The sequence below is a fragment of the Trachypithecus francoisi genome, unplaced genomic scaffold (genome assembly GCF_009764315.1).
Source record: "Trachypithecus francoisi isolate TF-2019V2 unplaced genomic scaffold, Tfra_2.0 Contig01474, whole genome shotgun sequence".
NCBI lineage: Eukaryota > Metazoa > Chordata > Mammalia > Primates > Cercopithecidae > Trachypithecus > Trachypithecus francoisi.
Window position 1 is genome coordinate 6,690,357 of NW_022681435.1, and position 15,549 is coordinate 6,705,905.

Here is a 15,549-nt window from a genome sequence, read left to right on the forward strand (position 1 = left end):
TCGTCTCTACTAAAAATACAAAAATTAGCTGAGCTTGGTGGTGTGCGCTTGTAGTCCGAGCTACTCAGGAGGCTGAGGCAGAAGAATTGCTCGAACCCAGGAGGTGGAAGTTGCAGTGAGCCGAGATCCCACCACTGCACTCCAGCCTAGGTGACAGAGCGAAACTCCATCTCAAAAATAAATAAATAAATAAACTAGAATCCATAACAATGTCTTCATCTCCCCTTCTTCAGTGGGCATTTTACTTGTTTCTCGTTTTCTTGCTACTACAAAGCAAGCTATACACACTTCATTACATTTCTCCTGTAGAACATGTGCAAAAATTGCATTTGGGTATAAAATTTTTGGTCATTGTAAACTTCAGTGCCTCACATTAATTAGTTTCCAAAATGGGGGCGAAGACTATGAACGGACAATTCTCAAAAGAAGACATTCATGCAGCCAACAAACATATGAAGAAAAAGCTCATCCTCACCGTTCATTAGAGAAATACAAATCAAAACCACAGTGAGATACCATCTCATGCCAGTTAGAATGGCGATCATTAAAAAGTAAGGAAACAACAGATGCTGGAGAGAATGTAGAGAAATAAGAATGCTTTTACGCTGCTGGTGGGAGTGCAAATTAGTTCAACCATTGTGGAAGACAGTGTGCTGATCCCTCAAGGATCTAGAACCAGAATTACCATTTGCCCCAGCAATCCCATTACTGGGTATATACCCAAAGAATTATAAATCATTCTACTATAAAGACACATGCACACATATGCTTATTGCAGTACTGTTCACAATAGCAAAGACTTCGAACCAACATAAATGCCTATCAATGTTAGACTGGATAAAGAAAATGTGGCACATACACACTGTGGAATACTATGCAGCCATAAAAATGATGAGTTCATGTCCTTTGCAGAAAAATGGATGAAGCTGGAAACCATCATTATTAGCAAACTAACACAGGAACAGAAAACCAAATACCACATGTTCTCACTCATAAGTGGGAGTTCAAAAATGAGAACACATGGATACAGGGAGGGGAACATCACACACTGGGGCCTGTCGGTGGGTGGGGGCCTAGGGGAGGGATAGCATTAGCAGAATACCCAATGTAGATGATGGGTAGATGGGTGTAGCAAACCACATGGCATGTGTATACTTATGTAGCAAACCTGCAGGTTCTGCACATGTATCCCAGAACTTAAAGTATAATTTTAAAAAACGACATTCTTACGGTTTATTAATCCAATAACTATATTTCATAAATATATAGAGAAAAAGCGAGTTTGACATTAAAAAATTTCTAGAGCTACTAATAAACTTACATTTATGAAATAATTCATAAAATATTCCTCTGGGTTGTACAAGGATGGGGACAGGGACCAGGGACAAGACATGGTATTTGGTATTAATGAGACTTGGCTTCTTTCTCTCTCATTTCATCAAATGCTGGACTCTCCTAGGTTTTCATATCACCATTTTCTGCAGGTAGATCTTCTTTAGTTTCTTGGTGAGCCATGTCACCCTGTTTTCCCTTTGAACCGTTTTTTCCCCTTTTCTTTGTACTTTTTTGTCTGAAGATTTATTCTCTCCTGTTTTCTTTTTTGGCTTCATTTCTACTTTCGCAGCAGCAGGTTTAACAGACAACTGGGCTGATGTCCTCTTGGGCTCATCCTTCACCGCCTCTTCTGCTGAGCTGACCATCCTCTTGGGCACCTTAGTGGCAGGGAGTGCGTTTGCTGGGTGCCTGCAAGACCTGAGATGCTGAGAGCCTCTGTGAAGCTGGGCTGCCTGGCCACTGCTGCTCCTCCCACTGCCTGAGGTGCTGAGCAAATTTTTTGTAGAAATGGAGTCTCTGCCACTTTGCCCAGGCTGGTCTCAAACTCCTAGCCTTAAGCATTTCTCCGACTTTGATCTTCCAAAGTGTTTGGATTACAGGCATAAGCCAGGCACTCTGCCACATTTGTTGATTGATTGATTTTTATCCTTAGAAGTTGTCACATTTTACTGATCTTTTGTAAGTGTACTGTGTCAACTCTGTGGCGTGGATTTTGCTAGAGAATATTGAAACTTCTATTTTACTAGATAATCTGTCCAGTTAGGTACAGATCATGACTTTTTTCTTTCTTTCTTTTTCTGCTGTGGTTTAAAGCTCAATTCAGTTCACCAGTCTTTCTTCTACTGGTTTGGAGAGGCCTCCTTTATGTGTAGATTGGTTATGAGACTGAGCCTTTCTGAAGGTTCATACACAAGATTAGAGCAAATGGCTTGCTCTCATTTGGGCTTGCCCCATATTCCATCTAATCCAACTCTGTCAGGTACCTCTGTCCAAAATGACAATCTTTTCACAGATATTTAGCCAGATCTTTCATCACGATTGCCTGCTTCCCATGACAAGAGCTCACACTGCAGGCAAAATTGTATTATGAATCAACAACAGGAGCAACCTAAGTGCCCAGTGAGAAATAAATGGACAAAGAAAATGTGATATATATATGAATCAGAAAAAAATAAGGAAATGCTGTCATTTGTGACAAAATGGATGAAACTAGAGAACATGTTAAGTGAAATAAGCTAGGCACAGAAAGACAAATATGTAATCACACTTATATCTAGAATCTTAAAAAGTCAAACTTATAGAAGCAGAGAATAGAATCGTGGCTGACATGGGTTACGGGTTGAGGGAAATGAAGAGATGTTGGTCAAACGGAACAAAGTTTCAGTTTTGCAGGATTAATACATTCTGGAGCTCTAATATACAGCATGTTGACTACAGTTAATAGTACTGTATTGTACACTGGAAACTAGCTAAAGGGTAGATCTTAAATTTTCTTACTACACACACACACACACAAAGTGTAACTATATGAGATGTAAGTATGAAATTTTTATCTGTCAATTATACTTCAACAAAGCTAGAAAAAATATGCAAGAAATACTATAAGACATTCTAATGAAAAATTTAAAAGACATAAGTAATGAGCTATACTATGATCAAAAAATGTGAGACACAATATTGTTAAGAAGACAATTTGCCCAAATGATTTATAGATTCAATGCAATTCCAGTAAAATTTTCTGCATGCCTTTTTTTGTAAAAATTGGCAAGCTGATTCTCAATTTGTATTAAATAAAAATAAAGTATATTATTCAAAGTAACTTTGAGAAAGAATAAAAGAATTGGAATATATCAGTTATCTGATTTCAAGACTTACTGTTAAGTTACCTAATCAAGACCATGTGGAACTAGCAAAAATACACATATATAGATTAATAAAACAGAATAGAATGTTCAGAAATAGAATGATGTCTTTATGAACACTGATTTTTTTTACAAAATTGCCATGGCACTGAATGTGAAGAAAAACTCTTTCCCACTAATAATACTGTAACAAATACATTTCTATATGCATCAACTTTTATACAATATCTAAAATGTAACTGGAAATATATCATAAATGTAAACATAAATGCTAATAGTATAAATATTCCTGAAGAAACCACAGGGGAAATTTTTTTAACATTGGATTAGTAATATTTTCTTAGGTCACAAAAAGCATGAACTATGAAAAACTTAATAAAAATTGGACTTTAAAAATTATAGTATTTTTATCTTCAAAAGACAACATTAAAAAATCAAAATGGCCAGTCTCAGGAGGGGAAAATATTCAATGTATTTTTTTCTTATGATAAATCTGAATCTAAAAAATACAAATAATTCTTACAACTCAATATTAAGAAAAACATTTAATAAATAATAGGGAAAAGATTCAAACATATATTTCACAAGGTATAAAAATGGCTAACAAGCACATGAAAAAATGTTCAAAATTATTAGTTAAAAAGGAAATGCAAACAAAAGTCATAATGAAATACCACTTCCTGCTCCCCAGAAAGGCTAAAACTTATTTTGAAAGACTAAAACATTCTATTGTTGTTCTGCATGTAGAGCCACTGGAATTCTTATACACTGCAGGTGGAAATGTAAAATGGTACTACTACTTTAGAAAATCATTTGCCAGATTCTTAAAAATTTAAGCTCACATTTACCATGTACTACTCTCTAAATCCTTATGTGGAGTGAAGGAAGCTAGATACATAAAAATGTGCATACTTTACAATTCTATTAATACAAAATTCTAGAAAAGAAAAAATAGTCTATAATGACAAATGTGGATCAGTTGTTATGTGGGGCTGTGTTTTACTCTTCTGATGGATATAGTCACTATTTTGATTGTGTAGTGGTTTCATAGATGTGTACACCTATCAAAGTTCATTATATTGTATACTTTTAATGGATGTGGTTTAAATAAATTTATTTCTCAATAAATTAATAACATAATATGTATGTCAGTTCAAAACAACTTTATAAGTTAATCTTTCAAAGTGCAAATCTCATAGTTCAGTAATGTTTGGCAGGATTAATTCTTAAAATGTAGAGTCATTAGGCAGGATTGGCCCTTATCAATTTACCAGACTCTGTCTTAATTTGTTTTCACCTCCACAGGGCATCACATACACATGTATGCTTCACTAATCTTTAATCTATTGCCTTCACCTGGAATCTTCTTCCTTTCTCTGTATGTCCTGAGAATTGCCACTCATTCTTTAAGAACTGGCTATAGAGCATCCTTTTTCTCATCTTTTCCTTTATACTACTTGAATGCTAATAGCTCCTGCCTATAAAATCTTTGATTCTTTGTGTGTCCCGCTCTCACTGCATTTTTTCTTTGCATGTATTCTAGAGGTCATTGTGTGAATGTCTGTCTTCCTCACTAGACTCTAAGCTTATCGAAATCTAATTCCCTTAGGCCTTGAAGCAAGGCCTATAACCTAGCAGCTGTTAAAAGTACATTAGAATGGAATTAAACTTAATCAAGTAAACATTTAGCTAATTTTTAAACTGGCCAATTTTTTTTTCCCCATTATAAGCCCCTCTCTGTTTTCTTCATGGGGAAACCATGGACAGCAGTGTAAGCTGTTAAGGCTAAAGAGAAATATCCATGGAGAAGGAGATTTCAGAGAGAACGTTCATATACAATTTACATGACATAAGACATTTTTTTTTCTTCCCTCAATTAAGAGGAACTATTCTTAGTTTCAGCCCAATTTAATTTAGTTCTGAATAAGAGGGGCTTACCAAAAAATTAAACTATTTGCTCATTAATTAGTGTAGAGACATTCAGTCTTCTTAGAATTTCTGCAATTTTTTTAAATTTCAGAAGTGCTTTATAAACATTTCGGTTTTGCTAATGTGTGGATATTAGTCAATGAAAAATTTCACCACAGTTAAACATGAAAGGAAGACTTTATACAAGGCTATCACAATAGAGGGGAGAAACCAGAATCCGGTCTGAGCTTTTAGGAGTTAAAGAAAATCTTATGACAGCTGTTTGCTAATTGGCCTTACCCAAATGAAAGTAAAGCATTCCTATATACAAATAATAGAGAAGCAGAAAGCCAAATCATGAGTGAACTCCCATTCACAATTGCTACAAAGAGAATAAAATACCTAGGAATACAACTTACAAGGGACGGGAAGGACCTCTTCAAGAAGAACTACAAACCACTGCTTAGGGAAATAAGAGAGGAGACAAACAAATGGAAAAAAAAAAAATTCCATGCTCATGGATAGGAAGAATCAATACCATGAAAATGGCCAAAGTAATTTATAGATTCAATGCTATTCCCATCAAGCTACCATTGACTTTCTTCACAGAATTAGAAAAAAAAAAAAACTACTTTAAATTTCATATGGAACCAAAAAAGAGCCTATATAGCCAAGACAATAATAAGCAAAAAGGACAAAGCTGAAGGCATCATGCTACCTGACTTTAAACTATGCTACAAGGCTACAGTAACCAAAACAGCGTGGTACTGGTACCAAAACAGAGATACAGACCAATGGAACAGAAAAGGGCCTTAGAAATAATACCACACATCTACAACCATCTGATCTTTGACAAACCTGACAAAAACAAGCAATGGAGAAAGGATTCCCTATTTAATAAATGGTGCTGGGAAAACTGGCTAGTCATATGCAGAAAACAGAAACTGAACTCCTTCCTTACACCTTATACAAAAATTAGCTCAAGATGGATTAAAGACTTAAATGTAAAACTTAAAACCATATAAACCCTAGAAGAAAACCTAGGAAATACCATTCAGGACATAGGCAGGGGCAAAGACTTCATGACTAAAATGCCAAAAGCAATGGCAACAAAAGCCAGAATTGACAAATAGGATCTAATTAAACTAAAGAGCTTCTGCACAGCAAAAGAAACTATCATCAGAGTGAACAGGCAACCTACAGAACAGGAGAAAATTTTTGCAATCTACCCATCTGACAAAGGTCTAATATCCAGAATCTACAAGGAACTTAAACAAATTTACAAGAAAAAAAAATCCCATCAAAAACTAAGTGAAGGATATGAACAGACAATTCTCAAAAGAAGACATTTATGTGCCCAACAAACATATGAAAAAAAGCTCATCATCACTGGTCATCAGAGAAATGCAAATGAAAACCACAATGAGATACCATCTCACACCATTTAGAATTGTGATCATTAAAAAGTCAGGAAACAACAGATGCTGGTGAGGCTGTGGAAAAATAGGAATGCTTTTACACTCTTGGTGGGAGTGTAAATTAGTTCAACCATTGTGGAAGACAGTGTGCTGATCCCTCAAGGATCTAGAACCAGAATTACCATTTGACCCAGCAATCCCATTACTGGGTATATACCCAAAGAATTATAACATTCTACTATAAAGACACATGCGCACGTATGTTTATTGTGGCACTATTCACAATAGCAAAGACTTGGAACCAACCCAAATGTCCATCAATGATAGACTGGATAAAGAAAATGTGGCACATATACACCATGGAATACAATGCAGCCATTAAAAAGAATGAGTTCATGTCCATTGCAGGGACATAGAGGAAGCTGGAAACCACCATTGTTAGCAAACTCACACAGGAACAGAAAACCAAATACCACATGTTCTTACTCATAAGCGGAAGTTGAACAATGAGAACACATGGACACAGGGAGGGGAACGTCACACCATGTAGCCTGTCAGGGGGTGGGGGCAAGGGGAGGGAGAGCATTAGGACAAATACCTAATGCATGCGGCGCTTAAAACCTAGATGACAGGTTGACAGGTGCAGCAAACCACCATGGTACATGTATACCTATGTAACAAACCTGCACGATCTGCATATGTATCCTAGAACTAAAGTAAAACAAGAAAAAAAAAAGTAAACTTTCTTTGTATCTTCATGACAGGAGGAAGTTTTATACCTAGCGCAAAGGGCCCACCAGAAAGAAGTTAGGGCCCTATACTCCCAGGGACACTAGAAAATAGGAGTGCTATTTCCCTTAATGATTACACTTCAAAAGGATAGATCTCAGGTCCTTGTAAAAACTGTCAACAGCCTTTTAAAAGGATTTACATCTGAAAGGGGAAAAGAAAGATTTTACAATTACAACTTTTTTAACGTAAATGATCTAAGAAAAGAGAGTAAAGCGACCCTGTGGTTAGGCCATCTGGATTCTGTAAGGGCCTGCATGAGAAGCAGTTCGGGGACTTAGAGGCAGGAAGCAGCCTGTGTATAGTCTACCTGAGGGAAATGTTAAGACTTTCTTGGGGCTTTTTTGTCACTACCTTCTTTTGCTAATTATTTCATGTTTCTAACATTCAGTCTTTAGCCTTGGCTTTGCCACAACACCATGGAAATTGTCCGTAAGCAGACAACTGGTCTCTTGATTTGCAAATACAGGGGGTTTCATGATATATCATTTTGTACTCTGCCAAGCTGAATGTGAATGACAATATATGGTTTTCTTCCAATGCTTCAAGGCCAGAGCAAGGATAAAACAACTTCAAGTGGCCCTGCTATAGCTGTACAATAGTACTTTAATAGGCATACTTTTTTTTCTAATTGATCAAGGAAATGCATCTTTCCTCTAATAGGAATGAAAATAGAATTGATAATGCTTGCTGTACTCTAACTTGGATCTTTACCATACTGTTTGTCAAAAACCATGCGGCACACATATTATTTTGGGAGCAGAGAGGTTGAATTTAATCAGTGCCTTTTGTTTTCTTGCTACTTGCTTTGATTGCAGCAGTTTAGCTGTTTTGCTCTGTTTAGTCATTATCTGTTCCTCCCCCTCCTTCCTTCCTTCTCTGTTTCATTAGCATCTTCATTGTATAATTTCTTTATTGTTTGAGCTGTGGTTCTCAGTGTTTAAATGACTGTTTTGTTTCTAAATTCCTTTTTTTCATCAGAAACTTACTTTAAACAAAAGTAGTTTGAACAAATCTGGCATACACCCTTGAATTATATTTATTTATATATCTGTGAGAAAATTCGTATCATACTTTTGGATTACTTGGATACATATGCAAGTTAGCATAGTGCCCTTTAGGTAGAGTGTACTACATTGATCGTACCAGTTAATGGCTTCACTGTCTCCATGAGCCTTGTAATGGGACTGCTGCTTCTCTTATCAAGAGGTATAGTCTATTTTTCCACTTTCGAATTTGGGCTGGGCTGTGACTTGTTATGGTCAATAGAATGAAGCAGAGGAGGCTTTTGCTAGTTCCAAGCCTAGAACTTTTAGTGGATGACTGCACATTACGGAGAATAAGCCTGGACTAACCGATGGGAAGATTAGAGAACACGCTGAAAAGATGTAAGTTCTCAGTTGAGGATATCCTGTATCAGCCAGATCTCAGCTAACCCACAAACTGACTACAAGTGCATGATCACATCTAGTCAAGATCAACCACATCTTTTAATATTAGCAGAACATCTTCATTGAGCCATAGACTGAAAGCAAAACTAGATTTATATATTTCCACAATACCAGTAAGGTATTGCCATTGTTACGTTACAAAACACTATTTGGGTATTAAGTATATACTTTTCCCCATCATGTACTTTTCCCCATCATATACACTTTTCTCCATCATATACTTTTCCCCACCATATATATAAGTATATACTTTTAAAGTATATAATTTTCCCCATCATATACTCTTCCCTAACAAATCATATTTTAAACATCTGTTGAGTACCATAATATATACCAAGATACTGAGGTAAGTACTAGTTGCATAGAAACAAATGTCAACAACAACTCTCTCAGTTGACATGCTCATGTGGAAGACAGAAAAATCAGTCTATATTACAATATAGTATGATATATCAGATTTTTTAAAAGCAATTGAAGTCAACTGACAAAGCTTTCCTAAAAATGGGAACCCAGAATATCATGGCTTCCAATGGAACCAAGATATTGCAATCGTTCATGTTTTACATTCTGCAATAGTGTCTGCCTACTGAATTTGTGACACAGGGATATGAAAGCAAAGAAAATGAAGCAGGATGGAAAGAAAATGATGACTTTATGCTTAACTAAACTAGGTGGGGATAAAATTGATAACCTTTATGGTTTGAATTCATAAGCCCATTTTACCCTCAATTTAGTTTTATGTCTTCAAAAGCTCCTGTCCAATTTTACAGATTTCATAAAAGAAATTATTTTATCTTGAAATTTCAGAATTGCTTTTTGGTTCAATTAAACCTTGATGCCAGGGCAACTGAAGCTGTTACCAGTTGACTGTCCTGCATATCTTGGCCAAGTGAATACATTCTGCATTTTTCCTTTATCTCCCTTGGATGAATTATTCATTGATTGAACTCACATTTCTAGGAACACAGATGGAAAATAGTTTTAAAAATGTACCCTTTAATAGAGTGCTCTATTTTCTTTTCTCATTAAATGTCTTTGTATAGTCAACTATTGCTTCCAACCAACCACAGCTATGCCCTTGTGGCTCCTTGTCAATCTAGGTTCTTTCACTCTCCCACAATACTCTTTTCTCTGTATCTGAGTTTGCTATTTCAGAAATACCTCTGCCATCCTCATAGTTGGAATAATATATTTATGCTCTTTCCTCTGCCAAATGAAAAAAATAAAATGCAATACATGTCATTGAGTGAAATGCTGAATTTCCTTTCTACCCTCCCTTCTTTGTTTCCTTCCTTCTTTCCTTCCTTCGCTGTCCACTTTTCTCCTTTTTGTTCCCTTCCTTCATTTTTTTCACAATACCCAGTTATTATTTATACATTGTTTATCAGCATGACTTTGTAAAGAATTTATTCGTGAACTTCCTTTATCTTTTGAGTCCATAGAGCTTATATATATTTGACTTAAAGTTTGCTAAGTAAAGAGAGAAGCAATTTGAAGTCATTCATTTGTATTTTTAATCCAGGCTGCATCACGTTCTTGCTAAGAAATGAGTCAAATAACCTGAATGATTCTTATTACATTGTGTATAAAATAAGGTAAATAATCTTACATTAGAAGAGTGATACAAAAGTCAATCTAATTGTGTACATGTTAAAATAAAACCTTTCTGAATAGGTGACACTCTAAAAATCATCGTAGAATTGTTTGGGGATGCTGACACAGCAAAAAGTATAGTAAGTTTCTAAAATGTATTGAAGTAGAGAACAGCTTTTATTGGACTTAAAATTTTAAATGACCCTTGAAGTGTCATAAAAATTGTTAATTTTAAGGAGGAAGAGCTTTTCCAGGAAGAAATTTTCCAAATATCTGGGTTCCTAATGACTACTTCTTAAGTCTTGTGAATACTCAAAATAGAAACTTTTGCATTTTTATGATTAATCTATCTCTTATGTTCTAAGCCTGAGATCATATTTATCTATCTATCTATCTATTGTCTATCTATCTCACTACACACACACACACACACACACACACTTCAGTAGGTAGCAGCAAAGGCTTTCTCTTTCACTGTGGTATTTTAACTTTCATAAGAGAACAGTTGTCTTACTATAGAAAGAATATATTTCCAATTCCATGTTCACAGTTTTTCTTTAATTATCATCTTTTTTAACCACATTTTTCACTTCATAAACTTGGCATACATGTTATTTAAGAAAGTTTAAAGTATGATCTGAAGTGCAAGGTAATATATATTTCAAAAAGATATTAAGTAGGCACAAAGATTAATTTGCTTTCTGTTCATCTCATCCTCTATTTTTCCCTTCATTAACACTTATTTCTGTGCTCTTCGGTAACTGGGAAAGACATAGTGAGTAAATTTTAAGGGGAAAAATCCTCATTACTTCATGAAAACATGCACCATAAGGTCAAATTAAGAAACCAGCATAACCCTTGCCTGTTAGTTGTGCTACTTGTGTGTTAGTTATTGCAAAAGTAAAAGATACAGTTTATTTTCCAACTTGTAGCGTTAAACATTTTAAATACTAAAGATGATAGAAAAACTTGGTTTGCATTGTCCTTTTGTGGACTCCAGAGGGCAGCATGCATTCTTTCAATGTCATAAAAGGTTAATAGCTATCCATCTCTCTCTCTCTCTGTCTCTCTCTCTCTCTGTCTCTCTCTCTCTCTCTCTCCCATTGACTTTATATCTGTATTACTGGGTAGAGACAAGTAGACCTCAATAAAAAGAAGAGCTGAGAGAAAAACAGATATATATATATATATATTTTTTCTTAATTATTAGATACTTTCTTTGCATTTCCAAATGAAAAAACACAATGTGGTTAACTAAGCAGAATAAATCTTTCTGGACCTTTCAATAATGCTAAATATAAACTAAACATTATTTTACTTTCATTTTAAAAACTATTTAATTTTATAAAAATTCAGCTTTTGAATAGATGCTGAAAATTACTCCATTCCTTACATAACCAACAAAACAAGCCTAGAAAAGTAAAACTGACTTTCACCAGGACAAATAATGACTTTTCCTAAGAATAAAGGATGATATAGTGGCACATTCTGGACAACTTTTAGATCTCTGGATATACAGCAAGGAAAACTTAGATACTCCTTGTGTAAAGGGCTATCTTGTGCATTTACCTGCCTAGACTTTTAATAGATCAAGACCATTCAGTGACCATTTATAAGGTGCTGGCATTATTCTAATTATAGAAGAAGTGTGTAATGTATAACTCTAGGGGGTGTGGAAAGACAAGTCAGTGTTTTCAACTAATGATGCTTTTAATGACCTCTCCTCACAAGCTACTCAATGAACAATTTAGAAGAAGGTAAAGAGAGCTTTATTCTAATTAATTCTCTCTTAATTTCATCTTTTGGCTTGTTTTAATCAAGAAAAAAATGGGACAAAATAATCATTTCACAGATAAAACTTTAGTTAATTACATAGAGGAAAGAATATCAATCTTGAATTGAGCACTGAACATTTGAAGCACCTGGGGAAGATTCTGCTTACAGAGAGAATGGGGACAATAAACGAAGACCATGGAAAAGGTAAAAGTGGCATTTTACTAATAATTATACATAAAATTACAGCGATTACATTTATTTTCCACAAAATTAAAACAAAACAAAGTTGCAACTAATGTTTAATAATGCAAGAAATGGAAAATGCATTACTTTGATATGAGATACATGCCTGCTTAGATTTGTCTCTGGTTGTTTGCAGGACCTGGTCACACAAACTTTCACAATGGTATTTTTTGTTTTTTGTTTTTTTAATGGAAGGGAAGCCCAAGTCCCTTATTTCTACTTGCAAGAAAATTAACACTTGGGAGAAAGTGCACAATGATTGAAAGATGATCTTAACAAATCATTACATTTTTCTTTTCAGCCTTAACAAGTAGAAATAAAGCTACATCTATGGGATTCTTTAACATGAGCACTGTAATTTACATGCAAAATAAATTCAGGTGGAGCTATTCGGGGAGACTAAGTATAGCAGGATCACCATTTGTCAGAGATTATTACTCTAGAAGGCTCCCTAGGAGAGGCATAAATTTGTCCTGAAATAACACGTTGCATAATAACAGCAAGGAACTTGTCTCTGCACTTCTCACAGGCTGCACACCTGTTCAGAGAGACCTTCCCACTGAGCCTATCAAGCCAACCTGCTCATTCATGTGGCAATCCCAGCCCTTAGTTAGGAACTACTAAAGCAATCACAGAACCATCAATGTAGCCACTAACACGTTGTCTTTGAAACATAACGGGGAAAGATCTATCTCATTTGAAATCCTAAATGTTTTAAGAAAGACTGGATTAGTAGGAAGATACCAAACATTGGATATAAGTAATCCTAAGTAAAAAAAAAAAAAAAAAAAAAAAAAACTCAATAGTTTGGCTCATTCATTAACTATGAAGATCAGTGTCTTCATATCTAAACTGAGAATAATAAAGTCCTCATCAGAGGATTATTGTGGTGATGGTAATTGCTTTAGGCAAAGTGTCTAGCGCAGTGCCTAGAATAATTGAGCATCTCCGCTTGTGTTGGAATCAGGGGGCCTATAATATTACAAATTCAGATCTTGTCCTTCATGAAAGATGACAGCATTCACAGCACAACCCCATGCTCTGAACACTAGCACTGACCCATTTGTGTTATGTGTCCCTACCCACAATTAACTTATGGATTCTGGTCATCCAAGACTGGGTGAAATATAGAGTGGTTCTGGATACTCTAGCCACGAGACTGTAAAGAGCTAAATGGCCATAAATGGAGTCACGCTTTGCGCTCATTCAGCACTGAGTTCCAAATAGCACCTTTCTATCTAACTAGTCCTTCAGCCGCTTGTAAGGAAACTTTAATGCAAACATATCCTTTTGAAAGTGGGAGCAAATCTTCTTAGTATTGAGTACTTATTTAGTTAATTGAATGATTAAGCCTTTGGAACTTCATCCATTTATAGTTCCACTGTCATTTTGTTGTTTTGGAAGAGTGATATGAGGGAGTATACTCATTTTCCAAGCCTACACTAATAGTTGGTAAAGGTGGTTGTGCTTAAACTTAAACGAAAAGCTAAATTCAGCAATTTAACTCAAATAACGAGCTACCAATTATTTTCAGGATCTTAGAGCTCCTTTTGGTTATAAATTGCTGTTTGCAGATAGCAACTAGTCAATCATTTCACCACAAAGCCTCTTATTAAGTAAAATGATTTTAATCATTAAAAGTGTTTGGAGTTTTAGAAAGTCAGACAGCACAAAAATACGTAATAATACACTCTAAGCCTCCTACAATGAATTTCAACTTTATCTGGCTCCAAAGAGAAAATTGACTAAAATATTTTTGGTGGATGAGTATCAGTGGATTTCCACTGCATGTATTATTTCAAACAGGGATAAGTGTATGATTAAGCAGAAAAAGAACTAACTGATTTGATTAAAAGTATTTTTAATAGAAAACCTTAAATAGACATCCCGTAGAGAAACATGGTAAGACTCTCCAACATACCATAATTTATAAGGCATATATGAATATATACATAGCTATATACTCATAGCTATACATGCATGGAGCTAACATAATAGGCCTCTCATAGAGAAATAACACCGTAAAATATGATTTTGACCCTCATTAGAGCATCTTCCTTAAATAAATAAGAGCTGTTTTCTTTATAAAATATCATTTGTATTATCCACCTAAAATATCCCACCAATCAGCAGTGGGATTTGGTTCATCACAAACAAACTTGAAAATAATTTTTTAAAAAACATAAATTACTTAGAGATGATGCCCTAATCCCAAAAAATAATCAGTAGGCACATTTTCTAGAACTAGTTTTTGCTAATGTAAAAATTCACCAGTTCAAGACAAGAGAGAGTTTTAAGGCTATTTAGTGTATGTTCACATTCTATACCTTCAGCCATACTGGGGTCAAGATTGCCAACATGCATAACACCAGAATGTCATAGTTCATCCTATTAAACTAAAAGCCTATAAAACACACAATTTGCTCACATAAACAGGCTAAAGTTAAGTTGATTATGAAACAACAAAGAGCTCATCTTCTTCAAGAGATGGGAAAAGCTCAAATATAAAGCATAAAAATTTCAAGGGAATGTTAGGATCGACCTATGTAACTAATTCTTATTCTAGCTAGATGCCAAGCTCTTTATGAGGAGCCAGTAAGTCATTGCATCGTTCAAAACATGTTTTTTAAAAGATTTCTTATTTTTATTTATTTATGCAAAGACAGTATCAGCAATAGGTAATGAAGACATATTCTTAAGTTTAAAATTAATTTCCCATTTTGAAAGGTTCAGGTTTGTCTCTTCTTTCTACCTTACTCTTTTAAGTACTTCACCCCAACAAAGTAGCAAAGAAAGTTTATTCCTTTAGTTTTTCTTAATGCTATATTGGGATACTTACAATTGGCTCTTTAAAATTTAGGTACCATTTATAGTTAAGCTAGATACTTAATTACAGAGTGATACATACAAGAATGTTATAGCACCACAAAAACCACAAAGAATTTTTAAAAGTAAAATTTCAGGGCAATTCTGAGGTGTAATAAAGTCCTCCTGGGGATTCTTAAGTTGAAAGACTCTTCTTTTCACATTCAGAATAAAAATTACTAGGAATTATACAGCACGATGCACACTGGTAATATGGCCCATAGTAGTTACATTAGGTGAATATGGAATCTCCATGTTTTAGGGACAATGTAATTGGAAGAAAGGCCAGGAAGCCTCTGTAAACTCATA

At 34.9% G+C, this 15,549-nt stretch overlaps 1 pseudogene; it reads right to left on the minus strand.

Moving 5' to 3' along the window:
- Nucleotides 1–1,404: 1,404 nt before the first annotated feature.
- On the minus strand, nt 1,405–14,762 carry LOC117098745 (annotated as a pseudogene).
- Nucleotides 14,763–15,549: the final 787 nt, after the last annotated feature.